We start from the raw sequence: 14,095 nt of genomic DNA on the forward strand, positions 1-14,095 counted from the left end.
AGGGTACTGAATTTTCGCTTTTTCGCTTATTTAGTTATATCGCGTCGTCATATATCAGATTGTTTACAATTTTCGTTTTTCGACGCTTATAAACTACAATTACAATAATAATTACAATAATTACGTTACAAGGTGTCGGATATTGTATATACAATCTTTCGCAAAAAAAAAAATTTTTTAACTTAAATGGCACGATTTATGAGCAAAATAGAATGTTTAATTGTGTGTGCCCTATTATAAAATTTGTTTCTGTCTTCTTCTGAGGTGTTCTCCTCGTTTCGGTTTTACCTTCTTTCTTTTTCATTATGCTTCTATAACGATTTTAGTCTATTTATGTGTACACGCGTTGACGTCCTGCCCTTTTTTATTGTATAATTTGCGTCTGAGTGTTTCTCAGTGATTACGTAGAGTGCCGTCCATTTCGCGTCTAGTTTTTTGGATCTCCCGCGGCGGAGAGTCTCATCATACAGGAGTACTTTATCTCCTATCTTGTATCTTATTTCTTTAGTAGTTTTATCGTAATATTTCTTGGCCTTTTGCTTTTCTTCTTTAATTTTCTCCCTCGCGATTTGGTTCGTTGCCCTTATTTTTTCCCGCAGTTCCTCTGCGTAATCTTCGTAGTTATACGTAGGATTCGGGGGTCTGCTCAGAGCGGTCGGTAGTTCGGCTTGTCTTCCGAAAACTAGCTCGAACGGGGTAAATCTAGTCGCCGTGTGGGGGGCAGTATTATATGTATGCGTTGCATACGGGATCCATTCGTCCCAGTCCGTCTGCTCTTTATTTATAAAATGTCGCAAATATTCTGCTAATGTTCGGTGCGATCTCTTAAGGGTGCCGTTGCTCTCAGGTGGTAAGCAGTAGTTTGAATTTTGTCTATCTTCAGTAGCTTACACGCGTTTTTGAAGATTTCGCTTGTAAAATTTGTCCCTTGATCCGTCAGGATACATTCGGGTGTACCGTATTCTAGGACAATCTTTGTTACAAATTCCTTGCTTACCGTGTTTGCCTCTTGATTTGGAATCGGCAACGCCTTGCTGAATTTTGTCAGGTGATCTTGGAACGTTAGCAGGTATTTATTTTCATTTGCTGTCTCTGTCAGTGGTCCCACGATGTCCAGAGCGCATTTTTCGAATGGTCGGCTGGGGGTATTCGTAATTACTAACGGTCTTATTTCTTTTAGATAATTTGTTTTTCTGGCAGAGTTCGCACTTTTTAATATGCTTTTCTATGTCTGACGTTATTCCGGGCCAGTTATATTTTAACCGTATTCTTTTTAGGGTTCTCTCGACCCCTTGATGCCCTCCGGTGGGTGCATCATGATATTCGTGTAATATTTGCCGCTTTTCTTCTTCCGCGTAGCTTTGCACGATCTCATTATTTTCGTTTTCTCGTGTGTATTTGACTGTGCTCTTCGTCTTTTTCTAGCACGAGCATTTTACCAGCCGTCTCCGTAATGTGAACCTCTGGTTTCATGTTGCGGCTCAACGCATCGACGTTTGCGTTCGCGCGTCCGGCCTTATGTACGATTTCGTAATCGTATTCTTCCAATTTTAAACGCCACCAGATTAATCTCGATCCAGGGTCGTTTACACTGAATAGCCATACAAGGGGCTTGTGGTCAGTGATAATTTTAAACTTAGTGCCGTATATGTACGGCCTGAAATGCTTGACGGCCCATACTATATACGGCCAATAATTCTTTTTCTGTTATGCTATAGTTTTGTTCTGCACGGTTTAGCACTCGACTCGCATATGCTATGGGGCGGTCTTTGCCTATCGGTCCTTGCGATAGTACGGCTCCTACTGCGTAGTCGGAGGCATCCGTTGTTACGTTGAATTCTTTTGAGAAATTAGGATACTGAAGTACCGGTGCGGTCATTAGCTTCTCTTTTAGTATGTCGAAAGCAATCTGTTGCTCCGTGGACCATACGAATTTTTCTGACTTCTTTGTCAGCTTAGTTAGCGGCTTAGCTATCCTTGAAAATTCGTTGATGAACTTTCGATAATATCCGACGAGGCCTATGAAAGATTGCACGGGAAATCTTTTATCGCCTGTAATTTGGCGGGATCAGGGGAGATTCCGTCTTCTGATTATGTGTCCCTGGTAATTTATTTCTTTCCGCAGGAAATCACATTTGTCCGGCTGCAATTTTAAATTGGCTTTTCGTAAGCGCTGTAGTACTTCCTTTAGACGTTTATTATGGTCTTCCAGACTTGAGCCATAAATAACTATATCGTCTAAGTATACAAGGCATTTTAACCCTTGCATTTCCGTGAGTACTGAGTTTATCAGCCTCTGGAATGTTGCAGATGCATTTTTTAAACCAAATGGCATTCGATTAAATACGTAATGTCCATATGGAGTGGAGAACGCTGTCTTTTGCTTATCACGTTCTGCCATGGGTATTTGGTGATACCCTGACGCTAAATCTAGCGTAGTAAAATACTTGGTGTTTCCTAGTTGGTCCAAAATCTCTTCGATATTGGGCAATGGAAACGAGTCGCTGATCGTTAGATTGTTTAATTTTCGGAAGTCGATGACTATCCGTAGTCGCGGTTTTCCGCTTGAGTCAGCCTTTTTGGGAACCACTAATAAAGGTGCATTCCACTGACTCGTACTTGCTCTGATTATTCCATCCGTGGCCTGTTATCCCGACGAGTACTATTCTTTCATGGCGTATTTTGGTTTCGCCTTTTAAATTTTTTACTTTTATCAACGAGTGTATGGCTCCGAAATCGAATAACATGTCGATGTTTCCTGATTTGGTCTTTCGTATTGGAAGTGTGACTAAGTCAAGTCCGCTGTCTTTGTGTGCGTCTCGCTTTACATGCGTAACTTGATACGCGGCGGTGGTGCCCGTCGTGCTCGAGTCATCGTCCGAGCTCTCGTCGCTACTTGCCGTATCGGCGTGTTTTATCATTTTGACGACCTTACTTGTACGTTGTTTAGCGTCTTTTTCTATTTTCCTTTTTGGCTTTGCTACCGGGCGATCCTCATCTTTCTGTTGAGGTCGTCCATGCAGGGTCCAGCATTTGTTTCGGCTGTGGCCCGTTTTTTTGCAGTAACTGCATTGTTGTACTGCTGTATTTACTCGTGACCGTCCTTCCAGTCGGGGTAATTCGAACCGGTTGGCCTATCTGCTGCTTCGGCAGTCTCTTCCGTCGTGTCCGATTTTTCCGCACTTTCCGCAACGGATGTTCGGACCACGGTTATTGCGTTGAACCTTTGGCATATCCCGCTTATTGCCGTTGAGGCGCGTGCTTGCCCCCTTAACTTTTTCTTCCGCATTAGCTCCTGCGATTGCTTCTTGAAGCGTGTTATATCGTTGGGCTCGAATTAATAGCTTTATTTCTTCGTGTAGCCCTATTTGGTAGTTGTAAAGGGCTTGTTCCTTGATGCTCCCAAGTATCGCCCGCTGCTGTTCTATCGTATGGTTTTTACCTTCCTCCATGGATTCGTATAGCTCCATGGCCAAGTTGTCCACTCTTCGTCCAAATTCTTGGGCGGTTTCGTTTGCTTTCTGTTTCAGGGAGTCAAATTCGAGCTGCAAATGGGCGGTGCTGCGCTTGCCCAGATATTCATTTTCTAATTCCCTTTTCAACTGGTCGTAGTTTTCTATATCGTGAGTGTGGAAATCCATCATCGCTTTGCCCTTGAATTTGGTACATAGTCGAGGAGTATGAATTCGTCCGACGGATGTTTTTCATTGCATAGGAACTTGCGTTCAAAAATTCTCGTACTCGTTCCCTCAAAGTTCCATTAATTTTGGGGATCATATTTCGCGCCTCCTTTAATCTTAAATGGTAAGTGTTGGTCCCGTGCTGATGTCGTACACCTCGGGGTGAGTGCCCATACGACAGATCTAACGCGTGGTTAGTAGGTTGTCGCGCATTTCTGGCCGTTTCTCGCGGCGGCGGCTGTGCTTTGTTTCGGTTTCCAAACTGGAAACGAAGCTCGTGAATTTCAAACAGCAGATCATGGAGCATCATATTCTCCATGGGGTGTATCGGTCGCCTATGAATTTGTGACGCTGTCGGTGAACTTCCGCTTTGTTCACTCAAATTATTACGGAGCTCTTGTGCTTCCTCTTGGGGTTTTTTCAGGATTACGCGAGGCGATGCATGTGGTAGGGAGCGTGTCGGCGATTCCGCTACGTCTGTCCGCGTTGGTGAACGTGTGTCCATATTGTCGTTATTTATTAGACTAAAGTCGGTTCCCTGTATCGGGAACGCGCGTTCAGTCGTGATATTTGGCAAATTTGGTCGACTATCCAAAAGTCGAAGCGCGTTATCAAATATTTCTTCTAACGCGTCTTGAACAACGTTAAGCGCTGTATCAGTGTTTTGATCGGACATTTACGTTCGAGTATAAACGCGTGTGCTGAGTTCGCGTTTTATTCCGCGGTATCGTATGTCGCGTTGCGCTAGTGCGTTTGCATTCGTATGCCTTTGAATTACAGTAGCTATCCCAGCTATTTCTTTTACGGTAATCGCGGTTACCGGGGGTCAACCGATATTTCGCTTTAGTCGCGTTACAGTTTTATATCGTCCTACGCTTGTTTTGCGTTACAATTTAATGTTTGTCGGACATAAATACAATGAGCTGCATGGTGCGGCGATCAGCTGAGCCTTGTCTCGCTAGGTCTCGGCGTCGTCTCGAGTTTCTCTCTTATCGCTGACGCGCTATGTACGTTCTGGCGTGGCTGGCTTCCTGGCCTGTACAGCTGATTGCTCGGTGACGCTTGGTTCCTCTTGGATCTTCCTTTTGGCAGTGCAAATCTCACCGCTGCCACCACTGTTGTATCCCTCATTATAAGTACGATTAGGGATCGCTGCCAGAGATCTCGCGAGGAAGGTATTTAGTCACTTACACCGTTATTTGTCTTGAACACTTTTATTATAGTATTCGCTTACAGTGAATAGATCGCGACCCCGCAAGGCAAAGTGTCGCGTCTATGAGCTCGCTGTCCACAACCCCGCAAAGCAGAGTGTCGTGGTTGTGTATTTACAATGATTTGTATCGGCGATACACGACCCCGCAAAGCAGAATGTGTTATCTTAGTTTGTCTACTTCGGATTGACCCGTTCCTCACTTTCTTTCGCCGGTTTATATATCTGATAATTCGGTAGTTGGATCGAAAGAAGGGGAGGATTGCGTGAGGGCGTAAATCGGTCAGTATTCCAAATTATTGCTTAGACAGCAAGTGCCATTTAAGGAGCATTGCGCTAATTGTCGAGCGAAATTGCGCGAAACTTCGCGCGATGCGCTCGATGCTGACTACTGCAGCTGACCGACTTACGTCATCGTGCTACTGACACCTTTTTTATCATTATGAGTGTGTCACTAATGATATCTCTTCGTATGGTCGCTTGGTCGTACACCATCTATTTCTTTAATATTGATGACGATTTTTTGTGGAACGGGTAGGGCCATCTTTGAAATTTAAAATTTACGTAAGCTTGTTGTTTTTATACTTAAATTTAAATTTACCTTTCTTGAGTTTATGTAGTTAATTTGATTTCAAACTACTTCTCTCTTTTAAAAACTTCTATCCGTCTGTTCGTGCGATCTAACTTGCACTGAGTTTTTTTACGATTGCTTCCTATGATTCTCTTATCTATTGATACCTTATTCCTACCTGTTTAATTCGTGTGTCTTCTTTCGCTGTGGGTGGAGGCCCGAATTCTATTCCGTAATATTTATTAATTCGGTAAGTACAATAAGTGGTCATTTAAAATGTAATAAATTACACAGGTCTACAAATTAAAGGGTATTTAATATCACGTGAAACTTTATATTCACTTCCGCAAGAATTTGGTGAGCTTAATTCAAATCTGGCCTCAGAATAGCGCCATCACGTCAGGATTTTAAGATATTCTAACCTAAAAGTGCAAAAATAGCTGTTTTAGAGCATTATTGAAGTTCACTCCTGGTTGCAAAGAATTTTACCGACAAAAACTAAACAATATACTGTAAAGTACAAGTCTTGCCCTTGAATTTCCATTTGGAAACATCCAAATAGGTTTTTTTCACCGAGATACACCAAATTTAAATTTGTACTGCATACAGAAAATCAAATAAAACGATAATGTTGATTTATTTGAAATATCTGAAATTTTTTGTTTTGAACAATTTTGGGAAAAGTGTAGTTCAAAGGGTCCCGAGGGTTGCTGCTCACGAATCTGGCACTCAGATTTCCACAATTAAACATGACGGATCCAATATGGCGGACGATGATCCAGAAAATTTAAAATTAGAAAATAAAAAAAAATTGGTGCACTCTGCGTAAAATTTCAAATATAAAATGTTTCTTGCAATTTTTCGTTAGAATGCGTTGTTTCTGAGTAAAAAATTTCAGAAGACTGCAATTTGTGTGCGCAATTATATTTTTGAATTGACGTCCGCCATATTTATAATTTTTTTTTATTTCCATAGTTTTATCTGCATCAGTACTTGGTCGAGAAATTTTAGTTTCAAGTGTACAAGTTTGGGGTGTACAATTTTGCGGTGTACAACTTTGCGGTGTACAAGTTTGCGGTGTACAACTTTGCGGTGTACAAGTTTGCGGTGTACATGTCTGCAGTGTACAACTTTGCAGTGTACAAATTTTACGTGTCTAATTGCACGGTGTACATTTTTATCGTGTCCAAATTGTAATTTGTCCGGAATTTATTTTTCCTGTGTACAAAATTACTGTGTCCAAAATTCCTGTGTCGAAATGAACTGTTTATTTGAAATGTGTACATTATTTTGTGTCCATTTGCACCGTGTCCATTTGCATTGTGTCCAATTGTACTGTGTCCAAGTGAACCACTCTCAATCTTAAGCGTGATAAAATGGGAGTTAGCCATAAAAAAATGTCTGACACTAGAAGCCTGGAACAAAAGAGAAAAAGGTTTCAAATCAAAAGATTGATTTGAAATTCATGTTACAACCTAGCTCTTCGAAACTTTTAAGCATTTTCTCGACAACTGCTTCGTAATTTTCGTCCTTATTTTCTAAAAAACTTTTGACATCGTTTTTAAAGTCCACCCATGCCGCATTTTCATATTCTGTCATCGTATTTTCAAATTCCGTAGACTTCATAACTTTTCTTATATCCGGTCTATTGATGACTCCTTTTTTATTTTTGCATCAAATAAGGATAGAAATATCTTAAGGAGAAATTGAAAACATTTTCCATCCTTGTCAAGTGCTTTAACCAATTGCTTCAAGAGTCCTATTTGATGTGTAAAGGAGGCAGAAGTATTTTTTTTAATGTGTAAAGGAAGCAGAAGTATTTTTTTAAGATTAACCAGAGGTTTCTGAAGAACATTGAATGATCCTGGCTTGAGAGACTTACACAGAGACCGGGCCAATTTTTTTTATTCCAATGTTCTTCCTTAGCTCTACTATCCCACAAACAAATGTAACACGGATTTTTTGTGTATCCTAACTGTTGCCCAAGAAGTATAGTTGTTACCTTCAAGTCACCGCATATGAACCATTTATGTTCACCATATTTGATTTTTCCAAGAACCTTTTTTATATTCTCGTAGGATTCCTTCAGGTATACTGAGTGTGCAATGGGGGTGGAAGCGTATTCATTGCCATTGTATAAAAGAACCGCCTTAAGGCTCCTCTTTGAGAAGTCGATGAAAAGACGCCATTGACTACGATCATATGATAAACCCAATTTTGCCATCAAATCATGTATATCCGTACAATAAGTTAGTTCATCATCTTCAGCAAAGAATGAAATGTAATTTTTCTCTCTGTCTCTGTACCAAGCAAAAGATGTCCCCGGAACCAACAGATTCATCTCTTGTAACTTAGACCCTAGTATTTCTGATCGACTTTTAGGCAGCATCAAATCTCTTACTAAATCGTTTAGACGAGCTTGCGTGAACAATTGAGGAGCTTTTTCCTTATCGAAATCAATACTATCATTCGATTGAGTATCATCATTTACCCTTACGTTTTCGTTTTTCGATAGCTCCAGATTTTTCCGTAAGATCTGAACTCTATTTGAAGGTTTGTGGACAACTGGTTTTGTGACCGAGGTAACTTCAGGGTAAGAAATAGAATTTTTATTCGTACTATTAAAGCCTTCCACATTGCATAGACAAAAATAGCAGTCTTCATGAGTCACTGGTTCACGCTAAACCATTGGTAAACTAAACGGCAGCGTTTGCGAGTTACCATCATCTTTTTTTTAACGTAATAAAATCGAATAACACAATACACAAACCTTATAAGGTCATAGTTTATCTTGATTTGCGATAGGAAAAGTACTTTTGATAAGCTACCTTGAACAAATCTGTAATGATGCGTCTTTGTTTTGTTATAGTGTACTTGCCGCAAAACGCTTTAGGACCATTAACACAACTTCTTCTCGACATTATTGTTAATCAGATCAATATATCAAGATACGCACTCAAACTTCGAAAATTCGTACAGAAAGAAAGAAAGAAATAGTTAATTACCTGAATTTTAATCGTTGAAATGCCCTCTTAAAATTACTGACTGCAAATATAACTCACCAACTATCCTGAAAAGAACCGTTAAAAAAATTTTTTTCAGAATGCCAACCACTAATAAAATGACCCACTAACTATCCTGAAAAAAACCGTTGAAAAGAAATTTCTCAGAATGCCAACCGCTAATGAAATGACCCACCAACTATCCTGAAAAGAACCGTTGAAAAGAAATTTCTCAAAATGCCAACCGCTAATAAAATGACCCACCAACTATTCTGAAAAAAACCGTTGAAAAAAAATTTCTCAGAATGCCAACTGCTAATGGAATGCACCATCCAGTCAATTGCACATACAAATTGCAATTTTCTGAATTTTTTACTCAGAAACAACGGATTCTAGCGAAAAATCGCAAGACACTTTTTATATTTGAAATTTTACTCAGAGTGCGCCCATTTTTTTAATTTTCTAATTTTAAATATTCTGAATCATCGTCCGCCATATTGGATCCGCCATGTTTAATTGGAAATCTGAGTGCCAGATTCGTGAGCAGCGATCCTCGAGATCCTTTGAACTACACTCTTTTTCCCAAAATTGCTCAAAACCAAAAGATTTCAGGTATTTCAAATAAATCAACATTTTTATTTGATTTTCTGTATGCAATACAAATTTAAATCTGCTGTATCTCGGTGAAAAAAAAACCTATTTGGATGTTTCAAAATGGAAATTCAAGGGCAAGACTTGTACTTTACAGTATATTGTTTAGTTTTTGTCAGTAAAATTCTCTGCAACCAGAAGTGAACTCCAATAATGCTCTAAAACAGCCCTTTTTGTACTTTTAGGTTAGAACATCTCAAAATTCTCACGTGATGGCGCCATTCTAAGTCTAGATTTGAATTTAGCGCACCGAATTTCTTCCGGTTAACCTCTTACTTCTTTTGTAATAAAAACCTTGTAAACCTGTTATTTATTTAAAAAAAAAATTACTTGTTAATTTAAAAATTTATCAATTACAAAATTTTTCTAAAAGGTTCTCCACTTATTGTTCTTTTACATAATTACAATGATGGATATAGTTTTGGTACTTCGTTGCGGATTATCTTTTCTTTTTCATTTTCAATATAACAATTTGCAATTTGTTTATGTTGTGTGTCGTAAGTGTTTATTTTTGTATTTTCTAGTTTTGGTGTTTGCTTTTCTTCTAGTTTTTTATAGTTTTGAATTTCTTCTTTCTGTTCTTCATTATTGTTTCTTTTGGCTAAATATAATAATAAATTTGTTACTGAGTCCCATAATGCTCAGATAAGGTGGATTAACCATCCATAAATTGTATGTAACGCATAGCCGTGAATTGCAGTGTCTATTATTAGTTTCATCATCCTTACGAAAAAATATATGCCAATCACTTCTACGCTTGCATTGCCAACAGATAAAAATGTTCCCCATATTTTCTTTCAGGTGTTTTCGGTTATTTTTTCCAAAGAATTTTCATCTAAAAAATGGGAAAGTGATATTTCCTGAGATATTGTTGGTTCTCTTTCTATTCCACGTGCCATTGTATTTATTATGTTATTCTTTTCTGCTGAAAACATGATATGATCCTTTAATTTTTCCAGTTTTTTGTTAGAATAAATGCCACCTTTTGCTAAAGGTCCTGGGTTGTTGTAATGCTACGTTGGCTTTGACATTAGTTTTAAAATTTCTGGTGTTTTGCTGAATTTCAGATTTGGTGTTACTTGGCACCATCCGTCATTTAGATAATACATCGCTGGGATTACTCTATTGCAAGTAATCTGAGTTCCGGTTTTGAAGAGTATATGAGTTTTTGGTGCCCAAAAATGTTTTATTTCCTTTTATATCTGGTAGTTGTTGATAGCATTCTTTTGTTTCTCGAATTTTAACTTCTACTGGTGTACATTTAATTATGTGTACTATTTTTCCAGAAATCATTGCCATATATCCTGGTCCTTTCATGATTTGATAAGCAAAATTATCGGGTGAGTGTATTGCCAAGTTTAATGCGTTTTTCATTATTTGCCGTTCCAAGGTACAGCTTTGTTTTAAAAAAATCTGTGTATAATTAATTTATTTGTGTGCGAATGTGTCTTTCAACATAAACAAATTTTGAATTTACGTATGCGAAAATGTCTGAATTTTCCACTGAAATTTGGCGTTTGTTTGTTGATTTCTCCTCCTTTGACTTCTAAAATTAAGAGTTTAGGGTGTTCTGTTTTAATGAAAATATATCCGCAAAGAAATTCTTCGCCTGTTTGTTTTAACGCAAAAATTACTTCTTGAGTTGACAAGGAGCAAATTATTTCAAGTTTTTCATCTATTTGACTGACCATTTTATTTGTTTTTCCTTTAAATAAAACGTCATAATGATTGAATTTACAAAGATCATTCTTAATTGTTTCCCAAAATGTATATTTTCCTTCCATATCTATACAATTTCTATCTGAATATTGATAAATTGTTCCTGATTTTAAATGAATTTTATTTGACTCAATATTTACTGATACCTGATAAGAATTTAGAGTAATTATTATTATTCCTTGTACAACCACATTTGACCATGTACCATAAGGGTCTGAATATTGTGTTCCGAAACATTGTCCGTTTGTTGTTACAGTTCCCGCAAAAGTTATTGGTCGCGAAGCTGTTTGATTTACTTTTAAACCGCTTATTATATTGTTTACGTTTATGACAAGTGTGTCGGTGTGCATTCCTTTGCACTGATCTAAGCTAGTTTCTAATATATATTCTGCTTGCGCGTTTAATACAGTTGAAATATGTGAATTCATTCCGCAATAATAAATCGTTCTCGAAATTACAATTTTACATTGGATTATGTTTGTTGTTTCGAATTTTGATAATTGTAACAATTGAATTTTTGCTTCTTGTACGTGTGGTTTAATTACAGGTATTTCACAATCTTCAATGTCCAATAATGAAGTTGTTGTCACGTTGAGGTTGGTTGTAGCGCAGTCATATCCGATATATATTTTCCATTGGCTCCTTGAATGTTGCAAATCCAAATGATTGTTAACCAAATTATTATTTTCATGTTCAGGCCTATAAGATTAAGAATTTATTTAATTTTTTCTAATTTATTTGGATAAACAATTTTAAATTTTTTTGTTAACGTCCAGCCTTATAGAATTTAACTCTTTATTTGGTAGGAAGGATATTTCAGGGAGAACAGGTAAGACAGGGAAAAACGTAACAAAACGTGTAGAATTCCCGTAGGCACGTAGATTAAGAGAGAGTAGGTGCCTCGGGTCGAACGCACTTTTTATAACTCAAAAATATAGGTCAACGTGCCGATAGGCCCGCTATAACCCATTTCGAGTCGTATGTCCGTCGGTCCAAGTTTCGAGTCAACGAATTGAATCACTTTAACTCGGGATCGGACCAGGTGCAGTCTTTGTTCGGAAGAGGCGAGGTCGTTGAAACTTAAATGAAAGATGAAATTGGTGTAAAATTAACAAAAATATTTATTCTAATAACAAATAAATGAAAATAAAAAAAAAATACAAATAAGCGCTGAAGTCGTGGTTTGACAATTTTGTAATAACGGTATAATCGAATTTTAAAACGCATAGTGAGTATGTATATAGTTGTACAAATATTATATAAGTATGTGGTGGGCGGAGAAAAAGAAACAAAGAGATTTTTGTTTTTTAATTCTAGTATTAACGGTAAACGCGGAGCAAAGAAATAGTCGAAGGGTTTACTAAATGGTTACATCAGGAAAACAGAGATGCTTGAAATCGTAAGAGGATAAGGAGTAGCGCGGGAGAGAGTGGGGGTGGAACATCTTCGGGTTCAGGGGGACTTATGGGAGAGTAACTTGGAGAAGTAAGAGGTGAACTAGAAAAAGAATATGTCGGGAATATCTGAGGAACGTGTTCATGTTCTTCAGTAATTGGAGGTGAAAGGGAGGGTCGAGGAACACTAGGTTCTTCGAAGGTGGTAGGAGGAGGGGAAGGTCGAGGAACACTAGGTTCTTCGATAATGGTAGTTAAGGGCGAATGAAATGACTCGAGATTCGCATACTGATTTGTGTAAGTGTGTGGGAACTTGAGATTCACACATGGGAGCCTCAGGTTCGTATAAGTGTGGAAGAAGTTGAGATTCGCACACGGGAGCCTCAGGTTCGTGTAAGTGTGTGAGAACTTAAGATTCGCACACGGGAGCCTCAAGTTCGTATGAGTGTGAGGGAATTATTTATAAATAATAGGAGGGTGTCTTAAAAAATTAAAACAGAAGGGAATAAATGAGTAACGCAAAAACAAAAGAAAGAAATTGTGATTGTGGGACGTACTCATTACTGGTTCTCGAACAAATCTGTCGGAATCGAATAGATTTCTTGACCGGATGGAATGGCACTAACGTTTATTCGCGCACTGATTATACGGCCTGTATTAATAGTCGAGTCTCAAATTAGCACTTAAGAAGATCTTGGTCAAGTCGGTCTTATTCAATCAAGACCGTCTGAAGAACAGTAGATTTCATAGTCGTGAAATAAGACGATCTTCGCGAAGAAGATTTTTCTCAAGCAAGTCTTATTTGATTTGAGATCGACTTTGCGAAGATGGTTTTAAGACAATGCTTATTCTCAGATCGGCTGTTTCTGTACTATTTCCGTTGGTTCCTCCAATAAGAATATCGAATCTTTTAATAACTATGTGATACATCTTGTGTATCATTAGCCAAGACTATTATGTTATTCCTTTATCTCAATATAGTTATAATTAAAGTAAGTTAAATTACTTTTTAGTTGTTCTTAGAGTTATTTTATTATGTAAGAGTAATAAATATTTTAATATTAATTTAAACCATATAAAATTATGCATTGTAAAAAAAGAAACAGTTAATTATTGTTAAATACATTTAACATGCTTTGAATATTTCCTAATGTTTTTGTATGTAATAATAAACTTTATATTATTTGTAACGACCTGCCTTTCGCGCGGATTAGCTCGCCGGGAAAATGAAAAGACAAAGGTCCGAGACAATAGACAACGTGATTTGTGGTATATAATAGATAGCTATATTCATTTATTTACAATATTTACAAGACGTACTGCTGTATACGAGCACGCGCCGATCAGGTGTTCTCGTGCGCGGTGTTTGACGGTGGGTACGGAGTTCGCGGAGAGACGGCGGCGGTTGCCCGGTGGTGGGGTTTTCGGAGTCGGTGGGCGCGAAGATTTAGCGTGGTGCGGTACGCGGTCGCGGGTCGTACGTTTGAATGAGGCGGTGATTCATGGATCGCTTGGATCTAGATCCGAGAGCGCTCGGAGGAGACCAAGAACTCTTGACCCCCTGTTTGCCTAGATCGTTGCGGCTAGGAGCGGAATGGGCCAGTGGCCGAGAGATCTCGGCAAAGGCGGAGAACGCTCCACCCTTAGTGCACTGGCCCCAGGAGACGGAAAAGATTTGATCAGAGCCGGAGAACACTCGGCTAAAGCGGAGAACTCTCCACTCTAATTTCTGGTCGCAGGGTTTAGGAGGCCTCTTGTCTTGTCGTGTCTCGCTGAGATCGTTTCAAGAGAAGAAGTGTCTTGCCTCCACCGCGGACGGCCTTTTATACCCGTCCGGGTGGAGGGTCGGCGACTCTCGGGAGTCTTCG

At 38.6% G+C, this 14,095-nt stretch overlaps 1 protein-coding gene across 6 annotated transcripts in view; it reads right to left on the reverse strand.

The window, feature by feature from the left end:
* The window catches only part of LOC105830042, an 80,628-nt gene that overhangs the window by 44,313 nt on the left and 22,220 nt on the right, over window positions 1-14,095 (reverse strand). The gene's annotated exons all lie outside the window — the stretch shown is intronic.

The sequence above is a fragment of the Monomorium pharaonis genome, chromosome 5, assembly GCF_013373865.1.
Source record: "Monomorium pharaonis isolate MP-MQ-018 chromosome 5, ASM1337386v2, whole genome shotgun sequence".
Taxonomy (NCBI): domain Eukaryota; kingdom Metazoa; phylum Arthropoda; class Insecta; order Hymenoptera; family Formicidae; genus Monomorium; species Monomorium pharaonis.